The sequence below is a fragment of the Pongo abelii genome, chromosome 19, assembly GCF_028885655.2.
Source record: "Pongo abelii isolate AG06213 chromosome 19, NHGRI_mPonAbe1-v2.0_pri, whole genome shotgun sequence".
NCBI lineage: Eukaryota > Metazoa > Chordata > Mammalia > Primates > Hominidae > Pongo > Pongo abelii.
In genome coordinates, this window is record NC_072004.2 from 23,518,281 (window position 1) to 23,542,138 (window position 23,858).

Sequence of the window (23,858 nt, forward strand, 5' to 3'; positions counted from 1 at the left end):
ACTTTTAAAATTTCAGTTGTTTCTCTTTCAATGTGAAAATGTATGTACTATGACGTTAGGGAAATATTGTTCATTTTGCCATCACAAGCAAGACATGGTGTTTAATAAGCATTTGTTGAATAAATAAACAAATATTTGTTGAACAAATAAATGACTGACTGATTTCACTGTTCCTAACCACTAGGACCATCTCGATCAATGTGAAGATATGAAAAACATCAGAAAGAGAAAAATGTTGTCAACTGTTGCCAGAGCACCGTAAAAGTCAAACACCACACCACATTCTGCCCTCACATAGAATTAACACAAAATAATTTTGTAGAAAGGAGAGACACCTTAACTAACAAGGTTAAATTTGAAATTGGTGAAAGAAAGAAAAGCACATACATATATGATCTAGAGACAGAACCCATGTTTTACAAGGGAGAATAAAACAGTTACATTTATTGTATGCCTGAATTTCATGGTTTCACTGTATCATATTGGCTGTATATGGGACTAATTTCTGATTACAAAAAAGTCTTATGCCGTTTGCATAGAGATTTGAAAACACAAGGCTAAAACTATAGGGTTATCATCCTAAATGCATGTTTGTAAATGTTTTCTAGAATTGTGACCCCTTGGTGATATTGCTGGGCAGAGAAGTTACTTTCAGAATTTATTGCTTATTTTATGAAACATAGATTCTGATAACACTAGCTCTAAATGTCTAGTTACTCTAGAGTGTTCTAAATTTTATGTCAAGATAGGTTGCAAAAGGAGACAAAGGAATAGAATACCATTTTTGGAGGGTATTGATGAGCCTAAATTTGAGGCTCAATAAATCATCTATAAACAGAGGCACATTTCTAGTTACTAAAAGGCCAAATTTGGAATTAGGTCTTTTTTTGAATTTGAACTTTTATCCCAAATGAGCAGTGTCAAGGCAAATATTTCACTAGACAAAGTTAAACAGCAGCGAATACTTTATCCAAAGGGTGTTGCAATTGTGGAGAGGCCAGCATTCAATCTGGGCTCTACTCTACACAAAGAACTGAAGCATTTTTAAGATGTAAGGTAAGAGGATCATAAGCCACATGTGTTTGCTAATTGGCTTTACTGAAAGGAAAAATGGACATTTTAATGTTTTTATGACAGGAAGTAGTTTCACAACTTGGCTCAAGGCACCAGTACTAATGTAAGTTTTACCCTCCCATAGAAACTGGTAGATAGGGGTACTCAACTTGATGATTACATTTGAAAGGGATGGGGCTCAGGTCCTTGAGAAAATGCCCCTGGGTTGTTAAACTGGTAAGAGGCTGCAAAAATATTTACATTTCAAAGGGACAGAGAAAGAATTGACAGTTTCAAGTGTTCTAAATCAAATGGTATACAAAAGGGAAGGTCAGTGGCCTAGAACAGGAACAAGCCTGTATAAACTTTCGAAGCTGAGAGGAATAAATACTAACATTCTCTTGGTCATGACTACTGCGTACATCAGCATCTGCTCATCCCTAAAGGCAGATCAACACTGCCAGCCGAGCAAACCAGCATGCCTTTATCATCTTGTGGTTTGTAATTGACTGAGAACCACATGCTATAAACATTTTTTGTTTTTTCACAGCACTGACTTCTCAAGATGACAACTTTTAGATTCTCAACATTTGTAGATAGTCTTTGTTGCTTTTTTTCCCACATGACACACTTTTTAGTAACTCTATGGGATATGAAACTAATAACTGAATTGCAATGGTGATGACCCCAACCTATTAACTTCAGCCTTCAGTAACAGCAGGGACATGCCAGGATATAGACAAGAAAAATATAATTGTCTTCAGTATTTTTTCTTCTCACTAAGCATAGTCCTTGTTGGAAAGGACATAGTCAAAATAATCTTTATAATTTATTTTAAGAAATTTTCTGTGGTAGTTCTACATTAGTATGAACCTTTGTTTTAAAAATATTATTGTGTGTGTATATATATATATAAGATGTAAATAATGATTTTGATACACATATAGATAGTAAAAAGGATTTTTTTTTAGATAAAACCCTGAAGACAGTATAACATTATTGAGTTTTCTACGGAATTTTATTGTATTTCTTTTTAATTATAGTTTTAGTTGACATGTAATAATTACACATATTTATGGGGTACATAACAATATTTCGATACATGTATACAAGGACCTTAGTATTTTTCATTCTAATTATAATCTTTAATGGGGGGATGTCATTAAGAGTATCTTCATAATTTATTTCAAGAAATTGTCTCTAGTGGTTCTACATTTTATTAGTTTGAACATATTTTATATCTAGACAGCTTTCCCCAGTGTATGTGGCTCTGTGCCTCATTGTCAGAGCTGATAGTAATTCCAACCACCATCTAAGTTTGTCATTTGTTTACAGCATTTATTTCTCACAGGAGAATAAAGCCAAAATTTTTTAATCAAGTTAGAAGACATCGTTTGATAATTACATTGCTTTTTAATGTGTATGAATCTTAGCACCTTGAATTAGGAAAGATTGTCAATGACTGAATTAAACTGATAATACCTAAAAAAAAAATCCTGACAATTTTATAGTACTTATTATGTATTATACATTAATTAACTCATTTATTCTTCACAATATTACTAAAGACAATATGTTATTGTTATTTTCAAAATAAGGAAACTGTGGCACAAAATGTTAAGTAATTTGCCTAAAATCATAAATTAGTACTTGACGAGTTTTGATCCCAAGCTGTCTGAATTTAATTTTATAATCAAAAATTCATAAACTGTCCTGCATCTCCTAAAACTTCTAAGAGAACCACATATAAAATTTAATTTTAAATATAACTTGAAACATGTCATTTTCCTGAGTGTCTGTCTTATCTAATATATAATATCAGAATCAAATGTTGATACTACTTAATAATTTTATGTAACAAAATATAAAAAAGACTATTAGCACAGATTGTGTGCATTTCATCATGCCAGTATTATATCATTAACATATTAATTTCACTTATAATGCAATTAGATATTGTGTAAGTTTTGTCTCAAATACAATTATGCAAAAATTCTATCTAACACAAATTCATTTTAGTTTTACATGTTTTGTCTCAGCTGATTTAATTTTGTGGAGGGAACCAATATTTTACAAACAATAAAACAGAAATGCGTAACACCAGTTAATACTGTAAATCGACATCTGAAAATACCAATATTTTATTTTAAAAATATTCTAAGATCTATATCTGTATCTAGCTATGCTACTTAGCTTGTGATAATCACTTCACAATGTATACCTACATAAATCCTCACATTTTCAGCCTTAAATATGTACGTTTTATTTTTCAATTCTACCTCAGTAAAGCTGAATGTATATAAATTCATTTTTTATAGCTATATATAAAATAAAATATATACAACTATATATATTTTATAATATACATATTATTATAAAAAAGCTAAAATGTATATATATTTGGGGAACCAAAAAGAAAAAGCATACGAAAAGGCATTTGTCCAAATATATTTTACTTTAAAAATCAATGAGGAAACCACATTTTAAAAGGTGTATAATTTATGAAAATAATTTTTCTGTTCTTTAATTGAGTTGACATACACCCACGCATCTTTGAAAATATAATTCTACAGGCCGGGCGCGGTGCTCACGCCTGTAATCCCAGCACTTTGGGAGGCCGAGGCGGGTGGATCACGAGGTCAGGAGATCGACACCACAGTGAAATCCCATCTTCACTAAAAATACAAAAAATTAGCTGGGTGCGGTGACGGGTGCCTGTAGTCCCAGCTACTCTGGAAGCTGAAGCAGGAGAATGGCATGAACCCAGGAGGCGGAGCTTGCAGTGACCTGAGATCCCGCCACTGCACTCCAGCCTGGGCAACAGAGCGAGACTCCATCTCAAAACAAAAAAAAGAAGAAAACACAATTCTACATATTGTAAAACATTTTATTTTAAAAAGCAGCATGTGCTTTGCTTTCTTTTCCCCCTAGTTATTTTGCATCTGACGCGCAATACTAGATGCTCCATTTATTGGCATATCTTGTGTATGCATCTGCATGTATAAAGGTGGCACATTTCTTCTTTATTTTAGGATGTCCGGATTAATGGGAAACCAATTAGACTTAAATTGAAGGGTCAGAGGTTTCTGGTGTCTTTCTTAACGTTGCCTAGGGGGATACTTCTCACCGCAGAAATTTCACATTCAATCACAGTATACCCTGGGGTCATTTGTCATGGTCTTGACAGGTTAGATAAATAGTTATTAAAAATAAGGACAAGTCTGAGGTAGCTAAATTAAAAGCAAAATACCAGTTATAGTGTTACTTGAACTAGTTAAGTTCAAATAGAGCAGAATCACAACTGTCAGATTATAGATTTACAAAAGCATATTTTGACTCTATGGTAAAAGGCAATTTAAATCAAAAATCTATTTTTGTACAAGGTTATTCTCAGGACCTGTGAGAACCTGTTATCTTCCTATCACATATATGATTTGTTGAGCAGGATTGATTAAAAAAATGAATTAAGTCAGAATAAAAAACAAAATGGGGAGGAAAATTAGAGGAGTGCATGATAAATGAAAACTATGAGTCAATTCAAAGTGACTTTTATTAATTTATGAGTACAGAAGTGTTAGTTCCTTTATTTCTGACTAGAAATTTTTAGCAACAAGTAGAATCTAATTAATCATTCATTATGCATTATTAAATATGTATTAACCACTGTGCTAAAATTATGTCATAGTTCCTACAGTCACAAAGTATAATCTACTTAAGTCATTCATTAATTGGAAGAAAAATCATTGTTTTCTTATAAAATACTATCATAGAGAAAACTGGGAGACCAACTTTTAATAAATATATAAATAAACGAATACATTTATTAATATAGTGTTACATATTTTGAAGAAAATTTAAATATAGAGATATTACTTATGGGGTCTGGTGGGATGGGCAGCATTGTATATAGTGCTTAGAGAAGATCTTTCTGAAGAGCTAATGTTATTTATGAGATTTAAATGGTGAGAAAGAGACAGAGCTTAGAAGACAAGAGATTTAGACAGAAAGATTATCTAGGGCAGAGGCTCTAAGGCAAGGATGAATGACAAGAATGTTTAAAGGGAAGATCAAAGAGCAAAGTGGAAATGATAGAGTATAAGTTATCAGCAAAGGTGTTATAAGCACTCTACAGAGCCTCAGTGGCTTGTACCTAAGTAGAAGATAGGTAAAACTTTTCTACTCAAGAACACTTGAGTTGATAATTTATGACAATCAATGACAAAGCAGGGTGCAAACTATTTTGGTAAAATATCAAATAGTAAAAGTTTTAGGCTTCATTGGTCAAAAGGCAAAATTGAGGATATCATTATGTCTGCTTATATATCAAACAAGAAGACACATTTCCACATTTTTGTTGACCAAAATAAAAACATAATAATAATCAGACTTATTATATAATATGAATCTACTGATAAAAACAACTGAATTCTTTACTGGGAAATAGCATTTTGCTTAATTGAGATTCAGGGTTTATTTTATCTATCATCAAAATTGATTGCAAATGCTCATCTGTTAATACTCATCTATAATGAAATTTTACATATTTTATCTTTGATTTTTTTTTTTTTTTTTTGACATGGAGTCTCACTCTGTTGCCCAGGCTGGAGTACCGTGGTGCAATTTTGGCTCACTACAGCCTTCGCCTCCCGGGTTCCAGTAATTCTCCTGCCTCGGCTTCCAGAACAGCTGAGATTACAGGCCTGCACCACTACACCCAGGTAATTTTTGCATTTTTAGTAGAGATGGGGCTACATCATGCTGGCCAGGCTGGTCTCGAACTCCTGACCTCAGGTGATCCGCCTACCTTGGCCTGCCAAAGTGCTAGGATTACAGGAATGAGCCACTGTGCCCCACCTGATATTGTTTTTAACACAGAGATACCGCCAAATAATTGATATCAGTTCATAAGCATATTATTAATTTTAATTGAGCACATAAAACATTTGGAAGGTATTCTACTAGATTCTTCTCTTGATATTTGCCTTTTAGCGTATCATTATATTATTATATTGCAGAGTTTTCACTTCCAGTTGAAGGTTAGGTAGGAGTTTCTCAATTGTATAATTACATTCATTTTGAAATATTAAACTTTCTTTTATAGCTACATCAATTTTCAAATACCAGTCCTGAAATTGGAGTTTGAACTCAGAGAAAATACATTTTACTGCAAATTTGCATGGGAATGAAGAACAACCTTTTTGTTATAACTTATGAAAGCACAGAGAGAATGTACAGCAGATTGACATGTTGCTAAATGATCTGTCTAGTTGTTGAAATTACATTATAGTACTCAACAATTTTCATATAAGCACTATTTTGCTTTGTAATTTTTGAATTAATCTTGATAAATATCTACAAATGTTTACACTAAAAGCTAATTTCAAAGCCTTTCAATGAAGTGATTGGGGTGATTCTTCTTTAGAAAAATTTCAATCATGTCGATCTGTCCAAATAATCAGTATAAAATGTTACCACTGCTAAATGATCTAATTATTATGCAGGTAGGTTAGGATTCTTCAATTTTCCATAAAAATATTTATAGAATTGACAATGGTTACATAGACAAGAATGAATGAAGTTCATGTGATAGATTGAAACATTTTCTTCAACTATATGCTGGTAATAAGGAGTGACAAAAGATTTTATATACCTTGCATTTTCACATACTATAAATTTTTCCAATTATGTACTTTTCGATGCACATACATTTTAACCACCAATATTTGTAAACCATCTTAGCAGATTCCATTTCTGGATATACGAAATTAGTTTTAACTTGACATATTTGAAAAAATTCAAGTGAGAATATTTTCACTTGAATTTTTTCCTTGTAGACTACAAAGAGAAATTAATTCTCCAAATACCTCAAACTGGTCATTAACCTACTGAAAAATCTATCACAGTTGAAGAGTGTTAATAATACCTCTCAACTCATCAAATACCATGGACCACCACCCTAAGTCATATCCTTTACTTTTATTTAAAATAATTATATAATATTCTGCTCTAAATTTCATCTTGAATGAATTCGATAGCTACTCTTGTATACTTGGCATATGTCATGTTCCTTTGTTTTTCAACATTGAAATTTCATTTATATCTGGAAAATAAGACTTACCTATGAGGACAAGGGACTTATATATTGTGAGTTAAGAAAGTCATTTTTAGAAAAATTCTGCCGGGCTCAGTGGCTCATGCCTGTAATCCCAGCACTTTGGGAGGCAGAGGCGGGTGGATCATGAGGTCAGGAGTTAAAGACCAGCATGGACAAAATGGCGAAACCCCTTCCCTTCTAAAAACAGAAAAATTAGCCAGGCGTGGTGGCAGGAACCTCTAATCCCAGCTACTTGAGAGGCTGAGGCAGAGAATTGTGTCATCCCTGGAGGCAGAGGTTGCAGTGAGCCAAGATTGTGCCACTGCATTCCAGCCTGGGTGACAGAGTGAGACTCCATCTCAAAAAAAAAAAAAAAAAAAAAAAAAAAAAATCCACATTCTTAAAATCCAGGGCAAGTTCCTCTGCTTTAAATTTGGCCATTTGATTCTTTCATATGGGACTTTGTAGTTGGGGCAAGTGATTCAATGGTTGAGAAATAGTTTGAATTTTATTAATGAGTATAGGCATTGTATATAGGATTTTTTTTTTTTTTTTTAAATACAGAATCTTGCTCTGTCACCCAGGCTGGAGTGTAGTTGCACCATCTCAGCTCACTGCAACCTCCTCCTCCCGAGTTCAAGCTATTCTCCTGCCTCAGCCTCTCAACTAGCTTGGAGTACAGGGCACGCCACCACTCCCAGATAATTTTTTTGTAGTTTTAGTGGAGACAAGGTTTCACCACGTTGGCCAGGATGGTCTCCATCTCCTGACCTCATGATCTGCCCACCTCAGCCTCCCAAAGTGCTGGGATTACAGGAGTGAGCCACCGCACCGGGCCTGTAGATCAAATTTTTGAAAGAATCTCTATTCTTTTTTTGATCTTTTCGAGCAACAGCCCTTGGTACTAATGTAAGTATCATGGAACACATGTAACCAGAATATTTATTTCTCTCAGTCAGTATGACATTATGTGATCCACAAAGTATAAAGACAGGCATTACTAGTAGCCCTTCATCATCAAGTCCACTTAGAGAACCCTAACATAGTCTCTTAAAATTGACTATGATTGTTTTAAGGGAAAGAAAAAAAAGTTCTAGCAGGGCTTCTGTTTTGCTCTGCAGAGTGTGTTTATTCCAAAAAGGGATGTTACTAAAGTAGGATAGGAATATAAATGTTTCCCATGGAAAGATTTTGTATAGAACATCTTCACTGCTCACTTTGGTATAGAGGAGTAAGTCACAAGGTTAGGACCTATACCAATAAATAAGCAATGGCAAATAAATGCCCTGGATTCATGTGACATTCACAGATAATAGCCTAAGTTGCATTTTTGTCTTCTGTAAAATAACCATAATTATCATAAAGAAAACCATCTTCCAGCTTTAAAAAAACGTGTCTCTCAGGGCCATTGTAGCCAAGAATACTAGGAGACATAGTTATACCAATGAAATATAAACGAAATGCACCGGAGAAGCATTTTGAGAATACTCTTTTAAATATACCTAATTGACTAGCATGTATTATTTTTCCCAGGTCTAGAAAATAGGTGCAATATTTAAGTGGAAGAGCCTTTCTCAGACTATGAAGCAACAAACTGCAGTCAAATGGTAATTGAATATAATTTTATGGAGAGTGTAAGGGTTTTATACTCATGGAACTGTTCTAAATATACTGGCATACTTTCACTTAAGAAAAATAAAATGTCAAATTTATTTAAACCATGTTTTATTTAGATTTAATTTTACTTACAGCTCTTTTATCATATAGACAATAGGACAGATCTGACTAGATATGACACATAGAATAATTTGGATTTATTTTCTTCACCTTTTTTTTTTTTTTTTGAGATGGAGTCTCACTCTGTCACCAGGCTGGAGTGCAGTGGCACGATATCAGCTCACTGCAACCTCTGACTCCCTGGTTCAAGTGATTCTCCTGCCTCAGCCTCCCAAGTTTCTGGGATTACAGGCATGTGCCACCACAACCAGTTAATTTTTCTATTTTTAGTAGAGACGGGAATTCACCATTTTGGCCAGGATGGTCTCGATCTCCTGACCTTGTGATCCACCCACCTCAGCCTCACAAAGTGCTGGGATTACAGGTGTGAGCCACCGCACCCGGCTTTCTTCACCCTTTTGCTTTCTGCCATGGCATCATGCATCAAAAAGGCCCTTGAAAGTTTTACCAGCCCTTTCACCTTGGACTTCCTGGTCTCTAGAATGGTAAGAAATAAATTTATGTGCTTCATAATTTACAGTCTCAGGTATTCCATTATAGTGACACAAAATGAATACATGCATAGACAATGATAAATAATAACAAATGTTTTGAAAGCTGTTTCTTTATATTTTGGAGGGTGATCAGCTACTCCATCTATGACATCACAAAAATAATTATAGATTGATTGCAAAACAGTTGTGGAACATTCCTTCAGAGGTCATAAACCTTAGAATTGTATGGGTAATTAAAACTAGTCTGGTTTTCCAAATTAGGGTATTTTAATGGCTTTTAGTATATTACATTAACTTTTGAGAAGGCTATGTTTTGATATTATATAAATAGATTACAATTTGAAAAATGCTGAACAGGATAAAATGCTACCATGTTTTTCAAATAATTATCTGTTTCTTTCCAGGGCCGTATAGCTTCATCATAGTAATCCCTAGCCCAAAATAAGTAGCCAGTGAGTCACTAAGAAAACTGGAGTACTGAGGCTGCCTATTGGGAGATGATCAATCTATCAACAAGAACTTCTTATCTTGTTGAAAGTCATTGACATTTAATGAGATATGACATAATGATATTCCACCAAATACAGTAAAATTTGGCAGATTAATCTGGGGAATTTGACATCTTTGTAATGATTTTTTTCATCCCATCTGTTATAATTACCATATATTGTGTAACACAAATGTATACATACTGCTTTAGCTGCCTTTCACAAGTTTCAAAAAGTAATATTTACATACTGAGTTCTAAGGAATTTTATTTATATTATTTCTGTATGCGCTTATTAAATTTTTATGTCCAAAGGGTCTTTTATGTTATTTTACTGTTGTTACTAATGTCTATAGTGATAACAATATGGGTGAATAATAAGGCCTATGATACTAATTTTTTAATAAGATATGACCAGCACATTATTATCCAAATATATCATGGAGTTTTGAAACCGTGTATATGCTTTAGTTTGGAAGGGCTGTGATATGGTTTGGCTCTGTGTCCCCACCCAAATCTCATCTCGAATTTTATCCCCATGTGTTGAGGGAGGGACCAAGTGGGAGGTGACTGGACCATGGAGAGAGATTTGCCCTTTGCTGTTCTCCTGATAGTGAGTTCTCAGGAGATCTGATGGTTTAGAAGTGTGGCACTTCTCCCTTCACTCTTTCTCTGTCTCCTGCCTCTGTGGGAAGATATGCCTTGCTTCCCCTTTGCCTTCCACCATGATTGTAGGTTTCCTGAGGCCTCCCCAGCCATGCAAAACTGTGAGTCAATTAAACCTATTTTCTTCATAAATTACCCAATCTCAGATAGTTCTTTGTAGTATTGTGAAAACAGACTAATACAGGTTGCATTTTATGTATTTTCTTCAGCTTAAACGTATTTTGTTGTTTAAATTTTTATACATATATTGAACTATATATACATTTACTTCATCATTGACATAGCTATCCTTGTTCTATGATTTTTGCTTTGTATATTTTTAAGCTCTTTTATTACTGTAAATTTAAAACAAATGTATCTAATATGTACTAAAACTTTTTGAGTCTGTATTGGTCTTGATCTTGAGTTACAGGTTTTGTTTTGGTTTGTTCTCTCATCATTGTTTTGCCTTGAAGTTTATTCTACTGGTAATAGCCTATGTAGAATAAGATTCTTGTGATTAGTACTCACCTGAGATATTTCTCAGTTATTATACTTTTGACCATCTTTAAGCATTAGAAAGTTTTTCTTTAAATAGCGTAAATTTGGATTTTATTTTTTTATTTAGTCTGAAAATTTTTTTGTTTATTTTAGAGACAGGGTCTTGCTAGATTGCCCAGGTTGGGCATCACCTTCTGGGCTCAGGCAATTCTCTTACCTTAACCTGTCTCATACTCTTCAGCCATGAAACTGTGTTTATGCATGAAACTCAACTGGCAATTTTTTTTTTCTTAGAGGGAATTTTTAAGGCATTTTACCATTAATCTTTTTAAAATAGTTAATATTTTCATCTATTTCTATAATTTTATATTTTGCTTTCTTTTACACATCAATTTTCATATTATTTTTTAAATTTTGACTTAGAGTGATAGTGATAGGTTGGTTTTTAATTTATTTGGCCCCTGCCCCAAATCTGAGGATTGGCGTTTTTCAACAATTCTGAGAAACAATCATTCTGATGTGGGCTACGACTTTATTTACATAGGCTGTACACCAAGTAACCAATGGGAGACCTCTAGAGGGTTTCCTCAGAAAACTGTGTAATCAGGCTCTTGAGCACCTTTTCTCAGGCCAGCTCCTACCCCGTAGAGTGTACTTTCATTTTTTTGTTGCTTCATTCTTTCCTTGCTTTGTTTGTGCATTTTGTCCAGTTCTTTGTTCAAAACGCCAAGGATCCAGACAAGCTCCACCAGTAACAATTAGATTGTGTCTCTAGAAACTTAGTGGAGACTTTTAGCTTTTATTTTCGATTTCTACTCAATATTATTGTCAATATGGGCAAATACATTATCTTTTGTTTTTGTTAACAAGTGGGCATTTTTGTGCACTCAGGAGATCATTCCCTGTGGGGTCTCGTCTCTAAACTAAACTTTCACTCTTTATAGGCTCCAGGTTTGGTAGTTTCTCTCTCAACTTGTGCAAAAAAAAGAAAAGAAAAGAAATATATATATATGTATATATATCCACTAAGATTCAGTTCTAGGCCAAAAGTATTCAACAGATGTTCTGTGTTAATACCAGTTACAGTACTATCTTACTTCTCTGCATTTGTGTTTATTATTATTATGATTTATGGCCTTTATTTTTATCTATTCAGCTAAGCGTTTTGGTTTTCTTAAGCCATCCTATGTCTCTAATATTTGTTTAGACTTTAAATATGTCGTATCTTTTTGCATATAGAAATTCAAAAATATGACAAATTCTTGTTTTGTAAGCTAGATATTTACCATGTGTTTTTATATGTTTCTTTTGAATTTTTGTGTTATCCTTCTCCTATGTATGCAATGCCCATATACACAAACTTAGGAGGGCCAATATAATAATGCATTGTTTAACATTTTAACAAACCTCCCCCCTAGAAATTATTTTTCCCATAATACTTACTGAGACGAAAGCATAAAAACTAGTTTAAGATTAAACAGTTATTAAGTGGAAGAAACTGCATGCTGAACTCTTTGTACATAAACAAATAGTGGACTCATCCAACTACACCATAAAAAGACATGTCAAAATATTATAAAATTTTAAAGAGCTATATATTGGGAAATACTCTAAAGAAGGAGGTAATAAAATGTGAATTGGGTGTATTGAGATCTCATTTATAATTTTGAGAAAATGGCTTCATATTACAATGACAAAATTTTGTTAATTACCCAATATAAATGTTGTCAAACTGGATACTTCCTTTAAAATTTATCAATTTATTTATAATTTATAATTATTTATAATTTATCAATTATTATTTAAATTTACAGTTTAGGAACTAATTGTACTAAAAATAAAGTATAAATTGTTTCCACAATTTCAGGATTCAAAATTATGTTTTTGTATTACAACTGTTATGTTTGTTTTTGGAAGCCAGTAGTTTGATATACATTTTGTATGTACTTCATTTATATCAAGAGGAAATCTTCTTGAAACATTCTATGAATATCAAGCTTTATGTATCAAACAGTATTAATCTAAGCATATATTTTGGAAAAAGGAAATAACAAATTTTTCTTAAAAAGTAACAAATTATTTCATTTATGTATCAAAAATTTCTGTAAATAAAGTGAAATCACACATATTAAATAGAAAAGTCCCCTTAGTGTTGAAAAAAATCTAAACATTAGATGTTTGATTTATAATTTTAAGGAGTTTTCTTGTACATCATCCATCTTTATAAAGGTGAAATACTCTTTTGACTTGAAAGTTATGGTATTATTTTATGTTTTTTATATAATCCGATCTCAGATTCAATGTGATATAGAGTAAATTTAACGAGAAAGTTATACTTTGTTTACAGTATAACTTGTACTTAATAGCTTGAAGGCACTGAAACTTAAAATTCAGTATATGTTTTCATTAATGATAAAATAATGTCACATCTAATTTACATAATTGTATAAAGCTTTGGAATATTTAAACTTATGCAATCATACATTATATGTGGTGGCACAAAGTGTTAAATATTATTGCATGAATCATTTTAATTATATTTATTAAAACTTTTCATCTCCCAATAATTTTTTGACACGTCAGTAAAAAATTAAAATGATAAAAATGACGTTTTGATGTTATAATTCAAAATTTCCATTGTCTTGAACATATCAGATTGACTAAAAGGAATATTAGCACATCTACTACAATATAGAATTTACTGGTTTTTAAATATATCAAAAATACCTAACTATTTGTCATTCATCATGTTTTATTCCTGATTTAAAACTGAAAACATAATGCATGAAAATATGTATTTTTAATTTTTGGGTCATGTACTAATGAAAGACATACAATCCTAAGAAATGTCTTTATCCAACCTGCCTGAAATAATATTCACATGGTCTTGATTTTCTCAAGAGTTTATTTACTTTTTACATCATCATAAGTTTAATTTTAATAAGATAGTAGTATGTAATTAAAATTTATAAGTGCATTATCAATTCCAATTTTCAGATTTTATACATGATCGTGTCATTTTAAAAGGCATCGCTTCCATGTAAATAAATGTAAATAAATGTAAATAAAGTGAGCATTCCATATATATTGTAAAGATTATATTCGTAATTGGATTATCTATCTTCAAGGATAAGGAAAAAGTTTTAAACACAAAACATTAAATATAAGGTGAAGGTGTAATATTGACTTATTTGTAATTAGAAAACTAGATCAAAATGTTCTCTTAGCAAAAGTAGGTGAACCCTTCTGGAGTAAATTACTAATATAAATTATTTGGAGGTAAACGTCAGTTTTGCACTTAATGCACACTTATTCATATTTCTTTATAATGAATGATTACTAGGAATTCATATACTATGCACAAGTAAGCATTTCCACAGGCTGTCAACCTAAAATATGCATATGCAAAATATTAGGGCTGTATACACGTATTGTTTTAAAATAATAGTTCACTTCCATAAATTTTGAGATTTTAATACAGAAGATAAAAATGCTTTATTGTTTCTGGTTTTATACAAATAACATTTATCAGTTCACACCATTTGTAACTGATAATCTATCTGTACTTAAAATTTTCAAGCTTCCTTGTTAATTTAAATATTGTTATTCTTCCATGAAGAAATCTATCATTGTATCATTTTAGAGATAAGTCTTGGTAAATTTCTAAAAGTCTGTACTACAGAAGAATTTTCTTGAGGTTTTCACATCATCCACTGTAATAGGTAATAACTGGTACCTAAATTTTTTCCTTAAGCATTGGGAAATGAACACAGTTATTGACTCACATAAAAATATTTATCCTGTATCTCATATTTTAAGTTGGCTGAATGTCAATATTTGAGTCTAATGTATTTGCAGAAAATGTGTAAGCTATATAAACACAACACTAAAAAATGACAAAGGAAGTTTCCTGTTATGTTGAAATTGAAACCTAATTCACTTTAGAGTCTACAATTTTTTTGCACTATATTTATTACTGTTTTTAAAAAAACAAGCTCTTTTATTTAAAGGTGAATATTTAACTTGGTTAAGATGTGCAAATATGATTATCTAATTGAGATAAAAGTTGAACAATTCATTGTCTCAAATCTATTTTACTTTTTTTCATGTGAGTATATATCTATTTTTGAGCCAGTGTTTCCTTAACCTTAAATGCAGTGCATATGTCCTCAGAGTAAAACACTCATGCCCAGTATTTCTCCGTATTTATTAAAAAAAATTATCTAGACAACATATAATTTTACTACTAAATTGGAAAATGCATTTACTTAGGAAAATGTGCCTTACTCTTCCTGTGAAGCTTGACCTAATTTTCTTCTTTACCTCACCCATTTCTCTTTTCAAAAGATCTCAGAGAGGTCCTTCCGGATAATTCCATCTAAAATATCCCTGTCCCAACTCTACTTCCCTCACACACATTATATCTTTTACTCTTAGAAATTTGTTGTATACTTATTTGTTTCTAGATAGTTATTTTTGTGCTGATAAGAATGCCAGCTCTGTAAGGACTCTGTCATTTCTGCACCTTATATTCCTACTAAGATAATTACCTGGCACACAAAAAATCAATTAGCATATGTACAGTTGTAATACATGGAGAAACCACAAAAATACTTCCTCATAAAATTCTCCTAATCCAATATGAGTAATTTTAACTTTTCTTAGCATTTTTATTACAACTTTCTTAGAAGAAATTTATGAACTGAATTTTAGGTGTGTTAAATATCAGCATCCTGTACAACATCTGATTGTCAAAATCTATTATTGTTTGGGTGTGTACGAATAAAAAGATGCCATCTGTGCTAGTAAGGAAGATTTAGGAGTTACTATTAATATAATAGTGGGGTCAATTAAAGTTAATACAATTGCCCAGTGAAGTATAAAACATAGAAGAAAAGAGAATATAGTCAAACACTGAAGAACACTAGTATTTATGGTGGGGACAAAGGAAAGGAAATGGAAGAAGCTGGTCCAGGCTGTCCAACAGATTTTGTGTAGGGTGGGAGCTCATTACACATTTTTCTACCAGCAACCAAGAAACCAAACAATTCAGGTACTCTGCTTTTTTTTTTTTTGTCTCATCTACTATCAAATCCAGAGTCTCAATGGCTCCTCCTGCCAATAAAAAGTAGTAATAAAGGGGAAAAACTAGTGGAGATCAGTATTGTGGAAATCAAGAAGAGAGCAATTTTCAAGAAGAATAGGTTATGAAATATCGAAGAGAAATCAGAAAAATCAGAAAAGTATCTATTAATTTGTTCAATACTAATTTTTTAAAAACTTAAGGCACGGATCAATTTTCATTTACTTCAATTTTCCCCGAGGTTTGCTCTACTGAAAAGATTTTATCTGCTGTGTACTTCTTTTTCGCCTATCTCCTCTGAAGGACTCTCCTTAACAACGAGCTTCCCGATATGTGTCCTGCTCATCACACTAAGACATCATGACTCTCTTGTGCTCTAATTTTTATAATTTCAGTCACTAAGATTTGAGAGGTTTAGATATCTTACCAAAATTTTGAGGGATGCCAAGAGGTGTTACATTAAGTACAGGCCAGAGTATCTATTTTTCTAATTCAGTTTGACTAAAACTTTTAAATTTGTTCCTTTTTATATTCTCAATGTAACAAAGCCTGCAAGCCTGCCATCACAAGACTTTCTCCTTTGCACGTATGAAGTTCAAATCTCCTTCTGCCCTGGGAGTATATTCTTCCTACGAAATTCCAACTGCTTCATGTTGCATACACTGAACAGATCAACCCCTTTACCCCACACCCCTTTAGCTGATCCTGTTGAATAAAGAGTGTATTGTTCTTTGATATTATCTAATGCTTCTTTGCGAGCATAACTTTGTCAGATTCTTGAAGGACATGATGTGGATACAACAGAAATGACTGAGTCTATACCATATTATCTAGAATACAGTGGCATTTGATTAATGTTTGTTGAGTTCTTAAAAACATATTTTTCTCTTAACAGTACTGGCACAATTTCGGTATTTAAAAAGTATGTGTGTATTTTACAGCAGTTTGTCCTGCTCATTCTCTAAATAAAATATAAAGTTGTCTGTCAACTTCAGCATTTCCATATCTCCTCTTTCTCATTCCCCAAGCCACCAGGAATGACTCTAATAGTTTTATACACTTGAGCTTAAATATATCTAGAGCAAGGATTTCTTTCTAAAATGAGTAACATGAAAATATATTATGTGGCAGTCTACTGTGTGATGATACAACTCATTAATATATGTAACAGTAACTTGTGCAACACCAGTGTAATCCACAGGAAAAAAAAGATAAATAATCTTTATTTGGGTATAATCGTAGAGTATCATTGAGAAGAACAGAGGATGTTAAATGCTACTTCAGATGTCAGGTAGAATAGAGAGCTACTAATCACATGTAGCAGAAAATGCAAAGAGTTGGTGAAAAGAGTGTCCCAGTTGTCAGTCCTCAGAACATGTTTAGTTTTCTACAAGGGCCCACCAAAACAAACAAACATACATGTGGGAAATGTTCTTTGGGTACTCTTAGTGTTAACAGTGTGGAATTTATGTAAGGCTGAATGTTCACAGAAATAGATTGGAGTCTAATAAATACTTTTTTTGTAATTGTTTTTAGTTACCTATTTTTAATCCAAGAATGGTGTAGCCTAAAAACATACAAACAAACAAACAACATAAAACGCTGGGTGCCATGGCTCACGCCTGTAATCCTAGCACTTTGGGAGGCCGAGGCGGGCGGATCACGAGGTCAGGAGATCGAGACCATCCTGGCTAACACGGTGAAACCCCGTCTCTACTAAAATATAAAAAATTAGCCAGACGTGGTGGCATGTGCCTGTAGTTCCAGCTACTTGGGAGGCTGAGGCAGGAGAGTCGCTTGAACCCCGGAGGTGGAGGTTCAGTGAGCCGAGATCATGCCACAGCACTCAGCCTGGGTGAAAAACAAAAAAAAAAAAACAAAAAACAAAGAACAAAAAACAAAGAAAAAGCAAACCAAAACAAACCTATTTTACGTTTATATCGACTGATTGCTAGATGAGTTGGGATTAGGGCCAGTTTAATTCAAAGGTGAAAACAATCATTTACATGAGTTGCTTACATACACACACACAGAAATTATCCTCTTTTTAAAGTTTACTGCTTTCACAATATTATGAGTCTTCTGCTTGCCTTGGGATAAACACTGTAAGCTGTTTTTTTTAATTTCTGTTTCCTAAGTTACCATAAAATTTTGAGTAAATAAAATATTTAGAGGTAAGAATGAAATACTGTCTACCTACTTAAGTGAATATAGATAGAAGAATATAAATATATATAATAAATATATATACATGTATATATACATGTATATATATTTATATATACATGCATATATTTATATATACATACATTATATATACATACATATATTTATATATTTATACATACATATTTTTTATGTACATGTATATGTATTTTATGTACGTATTTTATGTATGTATGCACATATATACATAAATTTATATATCTATATATACATATATAATATATATCCACATAAATATATATACATAAATATGTATATAATATATAAAAATATATACAGAAAATATATATAAATATATACATAAATATAAATATATATACATAAATGTAAACATATATATACACATAAATGAAAGGTATTACCCTGGGGCAGAGGGAAGTAAATCTTGTGAGGTTCCCTGAGCGCATTTGGACATACTGTGTACCTGAAGATAAGGGGTATATTGTTGCATAGTTTCCAGTTCTTAAGCAAGCTACCATGTTCCCAACACTTGCAAATGTTAAATCTGAATGCTGAGCCAAACTAAAACATATTCCACTTATAACTGTTGAAGTTATATGTGCTTATTATAGTTGATATTTTGGCCAACAAAATATTTGCATAGGAACATAAATATTAATTGTATGTACCACGAGATGCATGCTTAACCTTGGTCAACAAATATTTAACGTTAGAGATGTTAAAATATTTTCCTATATTACAAAAAGGGAAGAATTGAAAAGCTTGTTTATTTTTTCTGAAAAATAAAGAGCTAAGAACTGTGTTTGGCACCGTGGAAATATGAAAAAATAGTATCTATGATTAAAAGTTTTCCAATAATATTATAATTAATATTATTATTTTATCTTTTATTCATTCCTATTGAGTAATGACCGTATGTAATTTCTCCTACTAAGAATAAGCAATAAATTGGTAAATAAAGCTTTTATAGTGTACTTCCAGAGATATATATGTAAGAAGACATTTGCAGGCTGGGAATATATATGCAAAGGAAGAAGTGGGTATTGCCATTACACTGTATAGAAAGGGCACCTAACAATTTTGGAGCCAACGGATTTATTATCAGTGTAATTAATATCTACTTTGAAATATGTATCATAATTTGCCAGGTGATGATTGGGTGAAGTTTTGCAGGAACCAACTGCATACAAAAAGAAAAAATACTGGCAGCGAAAGAGCATAATTAGTGGGCTAGTAGGTGACACCAAAAAAAAATTTCTTAATTTGCTGTGGTTTCACAATGGCAATGTGGTAATCATAAAAACAAACCCTTCTTCAGAGATGATTAGTGAGCTATTTACAGTATTGCACCATTGCAGTTATTTATGATCTTCAAAGTAAACATAAGGAACTACAGAGTAAAAAATGAAACACTATTGGCAAAATGTTGAGAACACTGCAAATAAGGCATAGGCACATGAGTCTTTAGTAAACCTCGCTCTAACTTGGTGTGTATGAAATATCTCCATAACAAAAATTTGAAGAAAAAAATTAGAAGTAAAAATTAGAAGAAAAACCCAACAGAGAATGAAAGAGAATTTATAATCTGTGAAAGTTATTTGAATTCTAAAAACAAAAAATCGCAATATATAGATGTGTTAATTATTCCTAAGAAAACTATAGACAACTTCAAAATTATAGGCAATAGGTTTTCATAGAAAAGTAATTATCAATGACTTATATAATTAGTAATCATGAAAATGTAAATTAGGACCAAAATGAGATGTTTCATATCAAATTGACAACAATTAAGAAGCTTACTAATAAATATCGAGCATTAGTAACAATTTTCATCAGTAGATAGTTTCATTGCTCTTACTAGGCTTTTAAACTGATACAAGTACATTAATAATGTGACAGCCATGTAAAGTTAAATATCCATAAACTTCCAAAAGCAGTAATTTCACTGTTAGAGTCATAGATCTTTGGTAACTCTTGTACGTCACCACCAGTGTTTCCATAAGAATGTGATTGTAGTTAAGTGGGAGAGAAAAAACGGTTCAGAGGACTGACTGGCTGTATACAATGTAGTATATTTGCCAAAGAAATACTATAGATCAGAGAAAATACAGTTATAGAACACATCTCACAAATAAAATATATGAATGAAAAAGAATGCTGTAAGACTATTTATAGCATAATTTTTATTGTCAGCAAAATTATAAAAGAACCACATAAACACCTAAATATGTACACAAATAAATGCAGATGAATATACCCATATGCATATATATTATGAACTTTAGGAACTTTACATGTGTGATTAAATATTTTTAAATCTAAAAAATTTCTGCGCATATATATGTATATATTCAGGTTATTGGTTAACCTGGGATAGAGGAAAACCTTAGGATACAGTAAAAAGAAACAAAAATCCATATAGCAATACCATTGGCCTTCTGCTTGATGGGTTGAGTAGGTGATTCCTGAGACTTTATTTATTTATTTATTTATTTTTAATTATTGTGCTTTAAGGTTCACATGTGTGATGCATAGTTCTGACTAGTGTATTCCAACTGGATGGTTGTAATTAATTTGTCCAGATATGAACATGTGACCCAATCTAGACATAAAATTAAATCTTAGCTATTCCCTAGATGAGAGAAATAAAATTCTGACCACATCATTTTATTTCCTGACTCTAAAACTAACTATAATTCTAGACTTTTTAGTTATACAAATTGTGTTTGACAGCTCTCTCATATCAACTTGTGAGATCCAACTATTAAATTTTTAGAAATTTTTTGAGGTCATTTTTAGACAGAAATTATTAAAAATAAACATGTTAATTTATAATTAAATTATATTAAAAGTAAGGAAAATTAATTAAATTCATCACTTCCTAAGTATTTCACTATATTTTGCTGTGATTTATGCTACCGAAAATATTTACATGGATGTTTATATCATAGCAACACTATATAATGGCAAGCTAATGTGCATCTCTCCAGCTTCCTGTTAGTGGCCTTAGGTTGCAGCTTGTAATTCAGTCATAAAGAGAGTATTTACAGCATGAAAATTAACCCCGCATATCAGGGTTAGATTTAATATTTTGTTGATTGTGTAGAATTAATAAAAGTAATTAATAAAAGTAAAAATAGAGAATGAATAAAAGTATGGAAATAATGCAAATTATTTTTTAAATTGTGTCTGTAACCATTACATTGTGAATCACCCCAACATACAAGGACATATCCTTGTATTAAAAAATCATGATTCTCAGGAAAGTGATTCTATCATTGGTGAACAAGTAAAGGTTTTAATTAATTTTACTTTTATCTTACCACTAATGTATAAAAAAAAAACCAATATTCATATTGAAACTCTATTCATTTGCTAATTGCAGTCACTTATCTATGGATTTAAGAGTTTGGCAAAAATTAACAAAAACTCCCCCTGAAAAGGGAACTAATATTTTATTACTTGTGCATTATATGCTATGCATCTTTATATTAGTAAAACATAAAAAATTGCATATAAAACTTTTTTGAGCGATAACTTTTTTTTTTTTTCCTGAGATGGAGTCTCACTCTGTCACCCAGGCTGGAGTGCAGTGGCTCAGTCTCAGCTCACTGCAAGCTCCGCCTCCCGCATTCATGCCATTCTCCTGCCCCAGCCTCCTGAGTAGCTGGGACTGCAGGTGCCCGCCACCATGCTCGACTAATTTTTTTTTGTATTTTTAGTAGAGACGGGGTTTCGCCGTGTTAGCCAGGATGGTCTCTATCTCCTGACCTTGTGATCCACCCGCCTCAGCCTCCCAAAGTGCTGGGATTACAGGTGTGAGCCACGGTGCCTGGTGCCCGGCGGAGAGATGATTCTTAAATATTTACTTGCTCACACTGGTTACAAGCTAGTTATTAAGAGAGTTAAGTAGTATTTTTACCATATGTTCCTGAGTCAGTTGTACTTGTTAAAGGAGTGTTGCAAGTAATAAACTTTAGCAAGCACAATTAGATTTATTAATTGAGATGAGATATGTAGCAGAAAAGTGGTTTAATTTCCAAGTAGGAAGTGGATAATACCTGTTGAATGATGTATACATTAAATATTAAAGAGTTAACTGCTAAAGCTCAGATATCAGATCATGTGCCTATCTATAAAGATATTTTAATGTGTCTTGTTATAAAATGCCAGAATATTTGTAAAAGAAAAAAAATCAATATGCTTGCCAAGAGAAGTTGTATCAAATAAAGACAGATAAATGTGTTTATTATAGGATTAAGAAAGCTGAATTCTCCATTTTAAATGGTATATTGTATAAGAAAATTCAAAGAGGAGTGAGATACAGCAGAAAACAAAATTGGCATCTGGGGAAATCTGGTATTAATGCTCCTTACTAGTTCTTTCTGGCAACTTTATAACCATGCCTGACAAAGTGACAGTTACTCAAACTTTAAAGAGCCAGCTTCTGTGACCAGCATGGGGTGCATGGGAAAAGATTATTTATATCTCTCTTTCTGGCCTAATACTTCACATTGCTCTTGGACAGAAAAGAATGAAGATCATTTAAATAACGTCTAGCAACATGCACTGAGTTTTAACTACTTTTGTTAAGAGACGGAAACCTCCAGATTGTGGTTTTGTTTCAGGAACCATGGCTCAATAAAATATCTACCCCTTTTGTTATTAATTTATGAAGCACATAGAAATAAATTGACTAGAAGTAAGTGAATTTTTAGGTGTTGAATTTTTTTTTTTTTTTTTTGAGATGGAGTCTCACTCTATCACCCAGGCTGGAGTGCAGTGGCGCAATCTGGGCTCACTGCAAGCTCCGCCTCCTGAGTTCATGCCATTCTCCTGCCTCAGCCTCCTGAGCAGCTGGGAATACAGGTGCCCGCCACCACGCCCGGCTAATTTTTTTATATTTTTTTAGTAGAAACTAGGTTTCGCCGTCTTAGCAAGGATGGTCTCAATCTCCTGACCTTATGATCCACCTGCCTCAGCCTCCCAAAATGCAGGGATTACAGGAATGAGTCATCGCACCCAGCCAGATTCTGAATTTTTAGAGAAGCTACAAGCCTACTCAAAAAAAGGCTATTATTGCTCAACCTCTAAGGCAAATTCTGTGATGTGAATCTCAAGTTGTTACTTACTAAAGTATGACATTTCTCAGGAAGACAACTTTTCTCAATACCTTTCTAAAATATGATCAACATTTAAAAAAAAACAAACAAGACCTGTCTATCTGATGTCTTCAAGAGACCCATCTCACATCTAATGGCATCCATAAGCTCTAAGTAAAGGGTTGGAGAAAGATCTACCACACACATGGAAAATATAAAAGTGCAGAAGTCACTGTTCCTACATCAGATAAAACAGACTTCAGACCAATAAACAGTGAAAAAGAGCAAAGAAAGGCATTACATAATGATAAAGGTTTCAATTCAAGAAGACGACTAAAGTAGACTAAACTATCTTAATTATATATGCATCCAATATTGGAGCACCCATATTCATAAAACACGTACTTCTATATCTACAAGGAGCCCTAGACAGCCCACAGAATAACTGTGGGAAACTTCAACAACTCACCAACAG

General features: G+C 32.5%; 1 long non-coding RNA gene across 1 annotated transcript in view; it reads right to left on the reverse strand.

Moving 5' to 3' along the window:
* The window catches only part of LOC129051243 (uncharacterized), a 153,916-nt gene that overhangs the window by 108,030 nt on the left and 22,028 nt on the right, over nucleotides 1-23,858 (reverse strand). The gene's annotated exons all lie outside the window — the stretch shown is intronic.